A 14,056-nucleotide genomic window follows, 5' to 3' on the forward strand; every position below is an offset into this window, starting at 1 on the left:
AATAATACATTTATGCAGTCATAAACATGTCTTGACAGTTAATATGATGGTGATTTGATGCTTCACAAAAGTTGCAGACGTCTTTACCAATATCGAAATGCTTTTGTAAACATCCTGTTATTATTTACCCCGATTAAGAAACCGGCTAATACTACTATGACTACTATAATAAAGAAAATCCGCTCTCACTGTAAAACTAAATAAAATGCTAAATACTCTTGACACATGAAAGTGTAAAGCCTGCAGCCCACAACAAAGGTGGAAAGTTATTGCGTATCATATTTAACAAACCGTTTACTATGAATTTTATATGTAATTAAGCTCACATGCATAATTGAATATTAATCAGGTGATGTCATTACACTGCTGTGCCGTCAGCCAATCGTTGCATTGCTGATCATGATTTCATGGATCGATAGATCTGTCCTTCACAACACACGCAGCGATCTCAGATCAATTTATCCAGACATTTTAATCTGATTCACGAACTTGTTTGAAGAACCAAATTAGCCAGACATCAGTTCAAGATTAACAGATCCAGGATCTGCCAAATCATCTAAGATCATTTAAGCGAGCTACAAAGACCGGACCTCAGGACTGGACACTTGTAAGCACTTGCTCCAACGAGTTTGCATGGCTCTCAGTCCATGCCCGGCAGCGCTACAAAGCTGACCAATCACAGTACTTGTGCTATACGCGTTGTTGCGATGTGTAGTTACATTTTTCGAGAGCTATGCGTCCACACGCAGACTGTGCTGGAGCATATGCGTGCGCTTGATGCAGAAGTATAAATCAGCCTTTAGTTTTTTGTTTGTTTGTTTGTTATAAATGAGAATATTTGTTAGGTGCAAGATTCAAAATCATTCAAGATTCAATCTACCCATGTTAGGACTCAAGATATCAAAACAATTTAGTCAGCAATCATAATTTCATTTAGTAAAACATCACCATTTTCTAAAAAGTTTCTTAAAATTAAGTTTTGCAACCCAAATGAAACGTAATTCACTTATTTAAATTCCATTACAATTTTCTGTTATGAAGTTAACCAATGTTTTGCCAGATCCTCTCATTTAAGCTCTCGGTTTACTGCAGAATTATTCAGTTGTCCAAGTTTGGTTAAATCACAGCAGGCTGCCGTGTCCTGTTTGTGTGTACTGTTTGTGTTCAGTTCACTGAATCACGCATGCGCATTATTATGAGCTCACCTGTTCTCAAATCTGATCTCAGTGTACTGTTCTAATAACTGAATAACTCCATATATATTGGTTTATTTCGAATCAGAGGCATGTTGAAAAGTTTGTGTATAAGTGCTTAACGTTACTGTAGACGTGAATCATTTCAAATGATTCAGTTTGATTTGGTGAATTAGTTCAACTGGTTAACTTAAAAGATCCAGTTAGGAAGAACGATTCGTTTGCAATCACTAATACAGAAATAAAAAATATTATTTGGCACAAATGTGTTAAATTAATACTTTTAAGTGTCTTCTCGGATCGTATTTAATGTTGTCATTGTGCGGCTGTCATGTCCAGCCGTTGTTGTTTTTTTCCCGGGAGCAACAGCGAGGATGACTGGAGGAGGACTAGATTGATCTGGCCAATGGCAGCAGGATTACAGACGCTGAGGTGCCATAAGGGTCACACACCTGGCAGCGCGAAGTAAATAGATTTACTTCTAAATGGCTAACTGTGTGTATTAAATACTTTTACAAAAACAAAAAACGAAAGACACTATTGTTATAATTGTAGTCAGTTTCAGTTAGTTTTGTATACAGTTTCAGTTAGTTCTAATTGTTTAAAAAAAATCTCTCATTTTTATTTTCATTTCAGTTAACGAAAATGTTTATTTCAATTCTAGTTTTTGTTTTTTTCGTTTGTTTTTAACTAATAACCTTGCCGTTTTGATAATTCCTGCGATCTGTGCATTTGTAAGTGAGCCTACTGTAACACACGGAGTCTGTTAACTTTATTTTTCATCTATTGTACATCATATTGTACAGTTTTTCATCACTACTTTTAATAACCATGCCATTTGCTTTAAAACAAAATAATGCTGTTTAAATTTTTTAAGTTCAATCAAATGAACTTTTCTTGTCATCTCAACTTACATCAATCAAACTGACTAAAAATGTTACATCAAACCTTTCATACCTCAATAAATTAGTTGAAACCTGATTAACCTATTAAAATAAGTTTATAAGGAACATATAAACATTTGGCACTGTGGCTTAGTGGTTACCACTGTAACCTCACAGCAAGAAGTTTGCTGGTTAGAGGCCTAGCTGGGCCAGTTGGCGTTTCTGTGTGGAGTTTGCATGTTCTCCCTGTGTTCGCGTAGGTTTCCTCCACAGTCCACAGATATGTGGTAAAGGTAAATTGTGTAAACAAAAATTGGACTTAGTCAATGAGTGTGTGTGAATGAGAGAGTGTATGGGTGTTCCCTAGGGTTGCGGCTGGATGGACATCCGCTGCATAAAACATATGCTGGAATTGTTGGTGGTTCATTCCACTGTGGCGACCCCTGATAAATAAGGGACTAAGTCGAAGGAAATTGAATGAATGAATATAAACATTAGCTGTCATGATGTTTTGACTTATAATTTATGTTTGTTTCCTTTAAATCTTACATTGAAGTGTGCTTTCTTATTTAATTGTTTTGAGTGACTTAAGTTACAATTCTAATGACAATTGTGTCTTATTTATGTGACCATCAGACATGAAGAAACCAGTTTGGAAACACTGACAGCAGATTAATTTCTTCAGCAATCTGGAATTATAACATATGAACAGTGAAGCATTCCTAAGATATTTCCATTAGGTATGAGGTATTTCCAGTAAGTAGACCTATTTAAATGCATCCCACATTTGCAAATGTTTCCTTTGGTAAATGAGCCTTAATCTTTAAGACTCATTACATTTTAATTAAAAATCTATTTCCAACACTGTAGCATTTATTCTGGATCTCACATTATCGGCGTTGTAGCACATCACAAGGTAAGCATGTTAGGTAATCAGATTATGTTTGGGAAGTCACAAATGAGCAGTTTTCATTTTGATCTTAAAATACTTGATTATCTGATGTTTAATTGACTGATTTACTGACAAATTTAATCTAAACGCTCTCAAGTCTAACAGAATGATGGGAAAACGTTTGCAGTTTAGCACTGCCGAGGAACCAACACCGTTAAACAAACAGTTATTGCAAACTGTTTTTTATTCTTCTGAAATTTTAATTATTTATTTAGTCTGATATTACCAGCTAGATTTTATATTATGAACATGACTGCAGTTTTTGTTAAAATGGCTGTATGGAAGAGTTTTAATGTATCACTTTTGATTTTTATGGCCAAAGTATGAAAAATGTATTACAGAAATGAAGAAAAGACTTTCACTGATAAGTTATTGGTATAGGTCTTGATGATATAATCCCATACATTTTTTTAAATTAATTAATTTATATATAATTAATTTATATATATATATATATATATATATATATATATATATATATATATATATATATATATATATATATATATATATATACAACATATATACATAATTTTTTTTAATTTTAATTTAATTTTTTTAATAGTTTTATTTAATTTTATTTATAATTGTTTTATTTAAGTTTATTTTATTATTATCATTTTATTATTGTTTTATTTCATTTCATATCCTTTCATATAATGTTTTGTTTCGTTTTTTTATTCATCATTTTATTTTATGTAATGTTTTATTTTATTTTATTCATTATAATTGTGTTTTATGTATTTTCATTTTTTATTTCATTTTTTTCATTTTTTATTTTTTAATTTATTTAATATTTTATTTTATTTCATTTTATTTCATTTGTTCATTTTATTTATTATAGTTTTATTTTATTTAATGTCATTTTATTTTATTTTATTTTATTTTGTTTAATATAATTTTGTTTAGTTTTTTATTTATAATTTTTTATTTTATTGTATTATTGTTTTATTTAATTTTATTTATTATAATTTTATTTGATTTATTATTGTTTTATTTAGTTTTATTTATTATCATTTTATTTTATTTATTATTGTTTTATTTAATTGCATTTATTATCATTCAATTTCATTTTATTTCATTTTTGTTTTCTCATTTTATTTAATTTTATTTATTATCATTTTATTTTATTTATTATTGTTTTATTTAATTTTATAAAATTTTGGTTGTTTAGTTATTTTATTTATCATTTTATTTTATGGATTATCGTTTTATTACATTTTTTTATTATATTTTTTTATTTTATTTTGTTTAGCTAAATTTTGTTTTGTTTTGTTATTTTATTTAGCATTTTATTTATTTTATGTATTATTGTTTTATTTTATTTATTACCGTTTTATTGTTTTATTTGATTTTATCTATTATCATTTTTATTTTATTTACTTTGTTTTATTTTATGATTTATTATCTTTTATTTAATGTAATTTGATTTATTATCGTTTTTTTTTAGTCATCATCGTTATATTTTATTTTATTTCATTTTGTTTTGGTATTTTATTTATCATCTAATTTTATGTATTTGCATTTTATTTCGTTTTATTTATTATTGTTTATTTTGTTTTATCATTTTATTTTATTTATTATGTTTTATTTTACTTTATTTTAATTATTAGTATTTTATTTTTATTTTTTAGCATTTTTTTTATTTTTTCATCATTTTATTTTATTTATTATTTATTATAGTTTTTTTTTACTAATTCAGTGCCATTCTAACTGCATTCTAATAGGTTTTGTCACTATTACTTTAAAATAGATGATTAAAATCTTATAACCCCAGTTTCAAATGATAAAAAAAATAAATTTACGAAAAACATTGTATTATAGAATATATTTTTGATACTTCAATCAAATATACAACTGTTGAAAAGTATAATTACGCTATAATATAATATATATAATTATATTATATATAATATAATATAATAATTACACTGTTACTGTATATGTTACACTTAAAAACAACAGTTATTTGAATTTAAAATAGTAATTATTACATATATATATTCCATTCATCTGAAGAAAAGTCATGTTTTGTACAGAGATGTTAAACATGATCATGGTGTCTTGTAACTGATTCCTTGTCAGCTATTATAATATCACCAAATTAAATAGCTCATATTCAGAAGCTCGTTTGCGGTTTTGGGTTAAACCGAGCCGATTTGAGGATTAGTGCCTCTTCAATCTGGCCACCACAGCTGGTTTCCACTCAACACTGTGTTTGACCCCCCCATATCAGTGCCAGAGAGGGTTTTTGTCCAAGTGTACGGTGGTTAAAAAAATCCAAATCCCTCTTAACCAGAATTAATCATTTTTTCCACCTGCTCTTGTGGGTCACCAACAACCGAGAGATTAGAAAAGCCACTCGTTCTCCCCGTACAACCTTTAACACTGATGAGACATTCCTTAACATGAAGATCCCACAAGATCACTGAGAAAGCTGAGATTACGACAGGCTTGAGTCCCATCCAGCCAATCGCTTGCTTATTTATGAAGGTTATTCTGTAATCAGAGATTGACAGATTGCTGTGTTTTTATTGTGCCTGTGTTTTGAGCATGTGTGTGTGTTTGGATGGCATTTAACACTTGTGTATTGTTCAAATAGACTATTCTTACATTATGTTCAGGGCTGTTTTTGCCCCATTGACTTCTGTTATAACCACTTTTTTATTGCAAAGCCATGGCAGCAAATAATCATGCATTCTTGACTGTTGGTGGTTTTCCCTGTTGGGTAGATCTGTTGATCTGTTAGTTGGCACCATTAACCCTTTAAATAGGCCTGTGCAATAGTTTCAAGTTTTTATATTGAGTTCTGTGGAGTAAAACATCAAATTATAGTGTAGGAGGACTAGTGTTGTGGTAATGCATTATATGTTATGCACGTTATGTAATAACATTACTTTTCTACAGTAACGAGTAAAGTAACGCATTACTTTTAATCAAATAAATTATATTGTTTGAGTTACTTTTAGAAAAATGTAACATGAGTTACTTTTTACCTTCCTTATTTGGCTTTTTACAAAAATTACCTTGGGTTGAATCACACACTCAATGGGAGAGCGTGCTGCGAGGGGACAGTCGGCTCGCACTCATCATCATCATCAGGTCTCTTTTTTTCACAGCAGATGAGTCAGTGTACTGTTCTAGTAACTGAATAACTCAGGATATTGGTTTATTTAAGGTCAGAGTGTTTATTTATTTTTTGCCCTTTAATTTATTTATTATCATTTTATTTTATTTATTATCGATTTATTTTATTTTATTTATTATTATTTTTTTATTTCATTTTGTTTAATTTAATTTAGTTTTGTTATTTTATTTATCATTTTTATTTATGTATTATAGTTTTATTTAATTTATTATCATTTTATTTCATTTATTATATTTTTATTTGATTTAGTTTGATTTATTGTCATTTTATTTTATTTATTATCACTTTATTTAGTTTCATTTCATTTCATTTTATTTATTTATTATTTAATTTAATTTTTTGTATTGTGTACTGTTCTAGTAACTAAATAACTCACAATAATAATTTATTTTAAGTCAAAGGGGGGTATCCAGCATAATTAAGTACTTAGCCTACTGAAGACGCAGTTTAATTTGGTGAACTGGTTCGACCGGTTCACTTAGAAGATCCGGTTAAAACAAACGATTCATTCGCGAATCGCACATTATCACTACAGACAGTCAGAAACAGAAACAATGGCTGGCCGGAGACTTAAATTTTTGCAATGGATTTTTGTTATTTTGAACTCATCGAAGCAAAGAAGTAGATTGTCCTTAAGTGTAGATTATGTGTAAGTAAAACATTTGACAACTGCAATAAACATGACATCGAATACCTCCAGCTAAAAAAATGTATTTGACTAAAGTAAAAAAAGATTATTGCTTTTATTGTTGAGGAGGTGCAGCCACTGTCTAACGCTACTGTAGAAACGACTTTGTAATATAGTAAGATTTTTTCTCTTTTGGGAAACAATTTATGCATTTGTTAAGGCCATGTGAAGAAACTTAATTGTTTTATGTTCAATTCACTTAAATTTGTAAAAATGAATAAGTTAACTTAATTCCACAACATAGGCTTATTCTGAAAACATAGTCCTATATACATTTCTGGAGATCGCGAATTATGTTGCCAGAAGTACGTATGGCTGCATTTCGTCTTTAAAACAAACACTAGGGGCGGTATGACGCCGTTCCTGTTCGTGCTAGCAGTTGACCGATTGCCTCCGTATGGACGGCTTTCCCGCTGTTACCCATTTGCTCAGTAGCTCGCCATGTACGTTGGCGGACTTGAGATGCAGAGAGGAGTTGACCAGGACAATGGTTCCAGAAAGCAGGTTAGACAAAAACAAAAGTCAAAAAATAAAATAAGTAACAGGGTGAGAATGTGGTAAAATCTGAAAACGTGGTAAAAATCAGGTGAAGGCTTTTATTTTTCTGGATTGCTTTTTAAAAATGTCTGTTGGGTTTAGGGAAGTTGGTGGTCGAGTCAATAAGTGCTTTTGAAAACACTATTGGTTGGGTTAAGGGAAGGCGGTGGGTGGGGGGATTGATCGGTTGGTCGCTCGGTCGGGTAGTAAGTCAGTCGACAACGGCCTCCGGTGGATTTACGTGAGAACAACAAGCGAGAATGGAACTCGCGAGAGAAATTTGAGATCTCAAAAATCATACACAGCTGCCTCTGATGGATTCATGAAAACAAAATGTAGCTCTTGGCATGTATTTGGCGCTCTCCAGAAATGTATATAGAGGTATGTTTTCAGAATGAGCCTGGGTTGTAATTCCTTCATGTTGTCCCAACACAAATCAAAACTGTGGAACCCAGCATTTTTTTACAGTGTTAAATGAGCTGTACCCTCATTACTAATGGTGCAAAAGCTGAACAGCTCATGTTTATCACACCAAAACAAAGTTAGCATGTTGTCTTTTTTCACATTTTCCAGATTGTTAGATGCTATACATGATTATAGTTCCTAAAAATGGAAAGAAAAGTCAATGATATGTCCATGATATGATTTCATGATATGTCCCCTTTAAAACAGAGTTGGCCCAGTAAAGCAAGTATGTGTCAGCATTAGTGGCATTACTCAAGTTAATGCTCAACATCTGAGTCATTTCCTCTTTTGCTCTGACCCTCCGTGACTCTCTCCGCGCATCCCTGGTAAAGTCAGAGTCACTGAGCCCTGTTGGCGGGTTTGATTATGCTGGAGAGGCGACGAGCACCGCCGAGTTCTCACTCTCCAGCAGTGCATTAGTCGAGCACTTAAACGCAGACGGACCGGAGCGCGAGTCTTCAGGTCAAGGCTGTACTTATCGCATAGTGGGCTACACTTCAGAACTCTCAACACTGTCGCACTAAAACTTGAACTGTAACAGTGTTTGATCATTCTGAAGTACAAGAACAAAATGTTAAAGGGATAGTTCAGACAAAAAAGAAGAAAATTTACTGTTAATTGAGTCACCTTTGCGTCATTCAAAATGTAGGTGACTTTTTTTATTTTAATTAATGGCATTATAGATTTGAGTTTCATTAAAGGGTCAAATTTGTGTCCCACGCTGCTAAAAACAATAGTAGGACACATATATTTAACAAAAAAAGCGAAAATTGGTTGTTTTTGCTTTTTTTTTCAAGCAAATTCACGTTCCTGAATGAAAGTGAAAGTGCCAAACTGCAGTTAAAGTCGACAAATTAATAATTTGGCAAATATTTTGATTACTGATATCCATGTAAACAGTCACTGTCTTTCTCCCCTGCGTCTGTGTGTTGTTTTGCCTCTGTGAAAATCAGCGCTTGCTTGAACTTAAACTCCCGTTTTATTGCAAACCCTTCCCTCCCCCGACACTCCCACCTAAACAGAGCTGGACTTACCCACTTTCCTGACTTTTTTCAAACTAGAGGTGTGAAAACACCCTGCTGAGACAGGGGGGTTTCATGGCCCTTTAAATGCAAGAATGATGACTGGCACTTTGAGAGTTAAAAAACATAAACGAAGCAAGTAATGATAAAACGGGGGTGGGGAATTTTTATAAATACACTCAATTTCAGAGTAAATTTCAGAAATGGGTTAATATTAGTGGTGCCTGCAACCGTACGGCTGTATGCACTGTGCCATGAAAGGGTGTGAATTAATGCCATTTTTTAATTTTATTTATTTTTTACATAATATAAATTGATTATTAAACGGTATACACTATGATATATTGACAAAACAAGAAAGAATAAGAATAAATAAGGGTGTGCGTTTTTGTGTTTTGAAGTGTGCATGTATTTGCATGGAGGGAGATAGGTAAAGAAATCTATTGGCTTTAATTTTGTTGGCATTTTTTTCGTACGATAAAAATTACAAGTCAGATAGCTATTGCTTAAAACCAGGTTCAAAATGGGTAAACTCTCTTTAAAACAGATATACTTAATTGAGACATTTCATCATCCTGGAATTATAAGGTTCTATCTGCATTCGGAATGATTTTGAGATATTGAGCTTCTGCATTCAATAAAGCAAACAGTATGTGTCTAATATTTGTTTTTTAAATAAACTCTTAAAATGTAAACAACTTAAAAAACATCCCATAATGTAAATAAGTTGTCGTTTAATAAGAATAAGTCAATAACTCAATTTTGACAAAAATGTCAGATAGAACCTTAAAATTCTAAGGTGACGATTTGCCAAAAGGCCTAAAACTAATGAGACAAATATTGCTTCCCCACACGGGTTTGAGACTGCAGTCTCATCAGCACCTGGGCTGGGAGAACTCCAGGCCCAGCCCGTGGCTGCACAGCCTCCTCGCATGGAACCGCTACCATTCAGGGTGTTTTAAACAATTGTATCTGACAGACTGGCACAAATAAGCAAACATCTTCATTCTCGCAACGAGTTTCTGAGTTCTCTTACCCTTTCAAAAGAGTTTGAGAAGCACTTCACCTCAGCTGTTATTCATTATTCTTGTTTATCTAGTAGATAACTGACCAACAAAAAATATATTAAAATTAAGATACAATGATTTGCTTTAATTTTCTCAGTCTCACTCCAGCAATGCCCTTAAATAATGTAAGCATCAGTGTTTTTTGAGATTGAAATAAGAATAAGGGATGATGTGGCGAGGCGGTGCTGGATATGTGGGTAACTTTGAATAAAATCCTGCAGGCGCCCCTGGTTATTATTATTTAGTAGTAGATGTGTAAAGATGTGTAGTACACATGTTAGTAAATGTGTAACATTTGACATTATAAGCACATACTTGCAGTCAAAATTATTCGCCCTCCTGTGATGCATTTATTTATTTATTTATTTGCTTTTTCAAATATTTCCTAAATGATGTTTGACAGAAAGAATTCTTCACAGTATTTTCTATATTTTTTTCTGGAGAAAGTCTTATTTGTTTTATTTTGGCTCGAATAAAAGCAGTTCTTTATTTAAAAAAATTTAAATATTAAAATTTTTGACTCTTCTTAAGCATAAAGATACCATAATAGCATATAATAGTTTGCAGATATTTAAGAAACACGTCAAGGGACGTTCTTGTTTATCTAAAAAAAACAATGCTGAAGTCAGATATTCTGCTTTAAAAACGTGTGTTACGTGCCGTAACAGCTTTCTTTGTTTTGTTTCCTTTAATCTGCCCAATGCCAGTTTAGCCAATTATATTTCAGCACCCCAGGTTGCCATGGTCGAAAACCGCATATTTCATTTATTCAGTCAGGAATGCTCACAAAGTGTGCGCCCGCAACCACAATATGACCTCCGGTGGACAGTAGCAGCCTCCAAAATAAGATGCAGATACAGAGTTCCACATAAGGTGGTTATTAATAAGCAAATAATATAAATATTACGAGCGTAAACATTAGGTGAGCAGGTTACATTGTAAACAGGTGTCCTAACAACACACTACGTGACTAGATTTGCAGTGATAAGCAACTTTGCTTTTTGTACCAGATGAAAACACGACAGAAATTTAAATACAGCCATTTGGAAGCACAGAATAGTGTACTTACTGCACACCAACGAAATGGTAAAGTTTATAATGTAATTCATACATATTAAACCTCGTTACCATTATTAAATGTGCATGTTGAATCACTGATATGTGTTGGTTTACACTGAGTCACAGTTCTAAATTTCAATTTCAAACGGTTTATTTTATTTTTTAAGATCTGAGATGAACCATCAGCTGCTGCTTTCAGTAATATGGCAATAAATGTCATGAAAAATAGCATTCAAACTCACATTATTAGCATTTAATACTCCTTAAAACACATGAGGTGTATCTGAGGTGATCATTGTCAGTTTTCTGTTCTTCGGCTGCAAGAAATAGAAGCCGTTTCAGAAATATAAATTTCAGGTGTTGGTTAGGAGAAAATATTTCTTCTATCGAGTGCTGTTGCTTTTATTTAGTACACGATTAAAATCAGCCTTTAGTCTCGATAGTCAGGCACACTTCTGTTGATGTCATGTACGTGTTTTGGACCAGGCGTGCAATACCTAGTTCAACCACTGGGTGTCAAACTTACATACTGCACCTTTAACCCAATTAATCCAGTTAAGCCTTTAAATTGCACTTTAATCTGAATACTAGTATCTTGAAAATATCTAGTAAAATATTATTTACTGTCTTCATGGCAAAGATATAAGAAATCAGTTATTAGAAATGAGTTATTAAAACTATTATGTTTAGAAATGTGTTGAAAAAAATAATAATTCATGACAGCTGATAATTCTGGCTTCAACAGTATGTCAATGCAAAATCTCCTGTCTTTATTTGTTTATTCATGGTAATTCCGCCATTTCATTGATATTATTTTTTTGTCCACATTGAATAATAATTACATTTTAGCTGAAAAGCATGTTTGACATTTCTGTTACCAATCTCATACTCAACCATCACTTGTCACAAACCTGTTTGACACATAATAAGAAATGAAAAAAAAATCTAGGAAACCTGTAAGTTTTGACTTTCATGTGCTACGATGCAACCTCCATCAAAAAAAGCAAATAATAATAGACAACAATGAAAACAACTGTTAAATAAATAAATAAATAAATAAATAAATAAATAAATAAATATTAAATTAAATAAAAGGGAAATATTTGTAAGTCGCAATACAGTCCGGTTTTACAAATATTGAAACTAAAGCATTCAAAACTAAGTATAATCTTCATTATTATAGGTTGTTTGTATGTAAGTCTGAAAGTTGAAAAACCTCTTTCAAAAAACATTTTTCTTTCAAAGCTCGATGTTTAAAGAGACTAAATGGACTTGAACATGAAAAGCTCTCTCTGTAGAAGACATTTATTTGTATGGGAGACCTTGTCAAAAAAGATTGCTTACGGACGTCAGCTGAACAAGAAAATAGTTTCATAGGATGAGCAGGTTATTGCATTTTGATGAAAGATTATAAAGATTTTCTTTCCTCGGAAAAATGTGCGCTTTTAAATCGTTCATAATAAGACCCTGAATGTGTATCATGAAAGTAAATGGCGTCGATTTGGATTTTAAACAGCTCAATGACTTTTGGACATTTCAGATCGATTGTTTTGAGGTGATCAGACATGAGTTTAGAGCTTCATTCATTCATTTTCCTTCGGCTTAGTCATCTTATTTGTTATGGGTAGCAACAGTGGAATGAACCGCCAACTATTCCGGCATATGTTTTATGCAGTGTATGCCCTTCAAGCTGCAACCCAGTACTAGTAAACACCCATACACACTCGCATTCACACACACATACGGCCAATTTTGTTTATCCAATTCACCTATAGTGCACGTCTTTGGACTGTGGGGGAAACCGGAGCACCTGGAGGAAACCCACGCAAACACGGGTTGAACATGCAAACTCCATATAGAACGGCCAACTGGCCCAGCTGGGACTCGAATCAGCAACCTTCTTGCTGTGAGGTGACTGTGCTAACCACTGAGCCACCGTGGACCACTTTTCTATTGTTTTATTCCATTGTATTAGAACTAAAACAAGGAACAATGTTCTCCTACACATGCACGGATACACAAACCCCCCAAAATATTAAATAATAAAATATATCAGCATGTAATGAACTAACCTAAATTCAAGTCAATGTAAATCTCCAGCGTGGAAGTGGGCTAAACGTTCCCTTGAGGGAAGGAGAGATAATGTTTTAACAAAAAAACCTGCCCGTTTATTCTTTCAAATCACATAATCTAAAAGAGGTCACCATATCAAATGTAATTCATTCATTCGTTTTCCTTCAGCTTAGTCCCTTATTTGTCTGGGGTCACCACAGCGGAATGAACCGCCAACTATTCCAGCATATGTTTTATGCAGCGGATGCCCTTCCAGCTGCAACCCAGTACTGGAAAAACACCATACACTACAACCAAATTTAGTTTATTCAATTCATCTATAGCGCAGGTCTTTGGACTGTGGAGGAAACTGGAGCATGCGGAGGAAGCCCACGCGAACACGGGGGGAACATGCAAACTCCACACAGAAATGCCAAATGGCCCACCTGGTACTCAAACCAGCGACCTTCTTGCTGAGGCGACCGTGCCGCCCTGTATCAAATGTAATCGGACGGTTAATTCACAAGTCGGCTAATACAAAGCTCTTTGTTTTTAACAGGCTATTGAAATGAAGATGGACATTAGATCTCTGTCCTGCATCATTGGTGTGTTTCAGATGGACAGCAGCCAGCAAAATCATGCTGCCATGACTGATTGTAGCTGGTATGTGTCCTTCCTTATCTATACTTCATTTTTAAGCAATCCTGTCTCATGATTTGCAAGTGTTTTTAGTGTATTTTATCTTTTAAACTGTATTATGGGTCCTTGATTTCTGTTATGATCACATTTGAGGGTGAAAAGTAAAACAAAGTTACTTCTATTTACATTTTTGCCATTAATCATATTTACGATTTTTGTATAAGGGAAATTCAGTTGAAGTCAGAACTATTTGTCCTCTTGAATTATTAACCCCCGATATATATTTTCTTCCAATTTTTGTTAACGGAAATACGATTTTTTTTTCAAACATATTTTTATTATTATTATTA

General features: G+C 32.7%; 1 long non-coding RNA gene across 1 annotated transcript in view; it reads left to right on the top strand.

The window, feature by feature from the left end:
• The window catches only part of LOC130242106 (uncharacterized), a 207,746-nt gene extending 194,050 nt beyond the window's left edge, over positions 1-13,696 (top strand). The window contains exon 4 of the long non-coding RNA XR_008838938.1: positions 13,627-13,696. This is a non-coding gene — a long non-coding RNA (uncharacterized LOC130242106). The remainder of the gene's footprint in view (positions 1-13,626) is intronic.
• Positions 13,697-14,056: the final 360 nt, after the last annotated feature.

This window comes from Danio aesculapii, chromosome 15 (genome assembly GCF_903798145.1).
Source record: "Danio aesculapii chromosome 15, fDanAes4.1, whole genome shotgun sequence".
Lineage (NCBI taxonomy): Eukaryota > Metazoa > Chordata > Actinopteri > Cypriniformes > Danionidae > Danio > Danio aesculapii.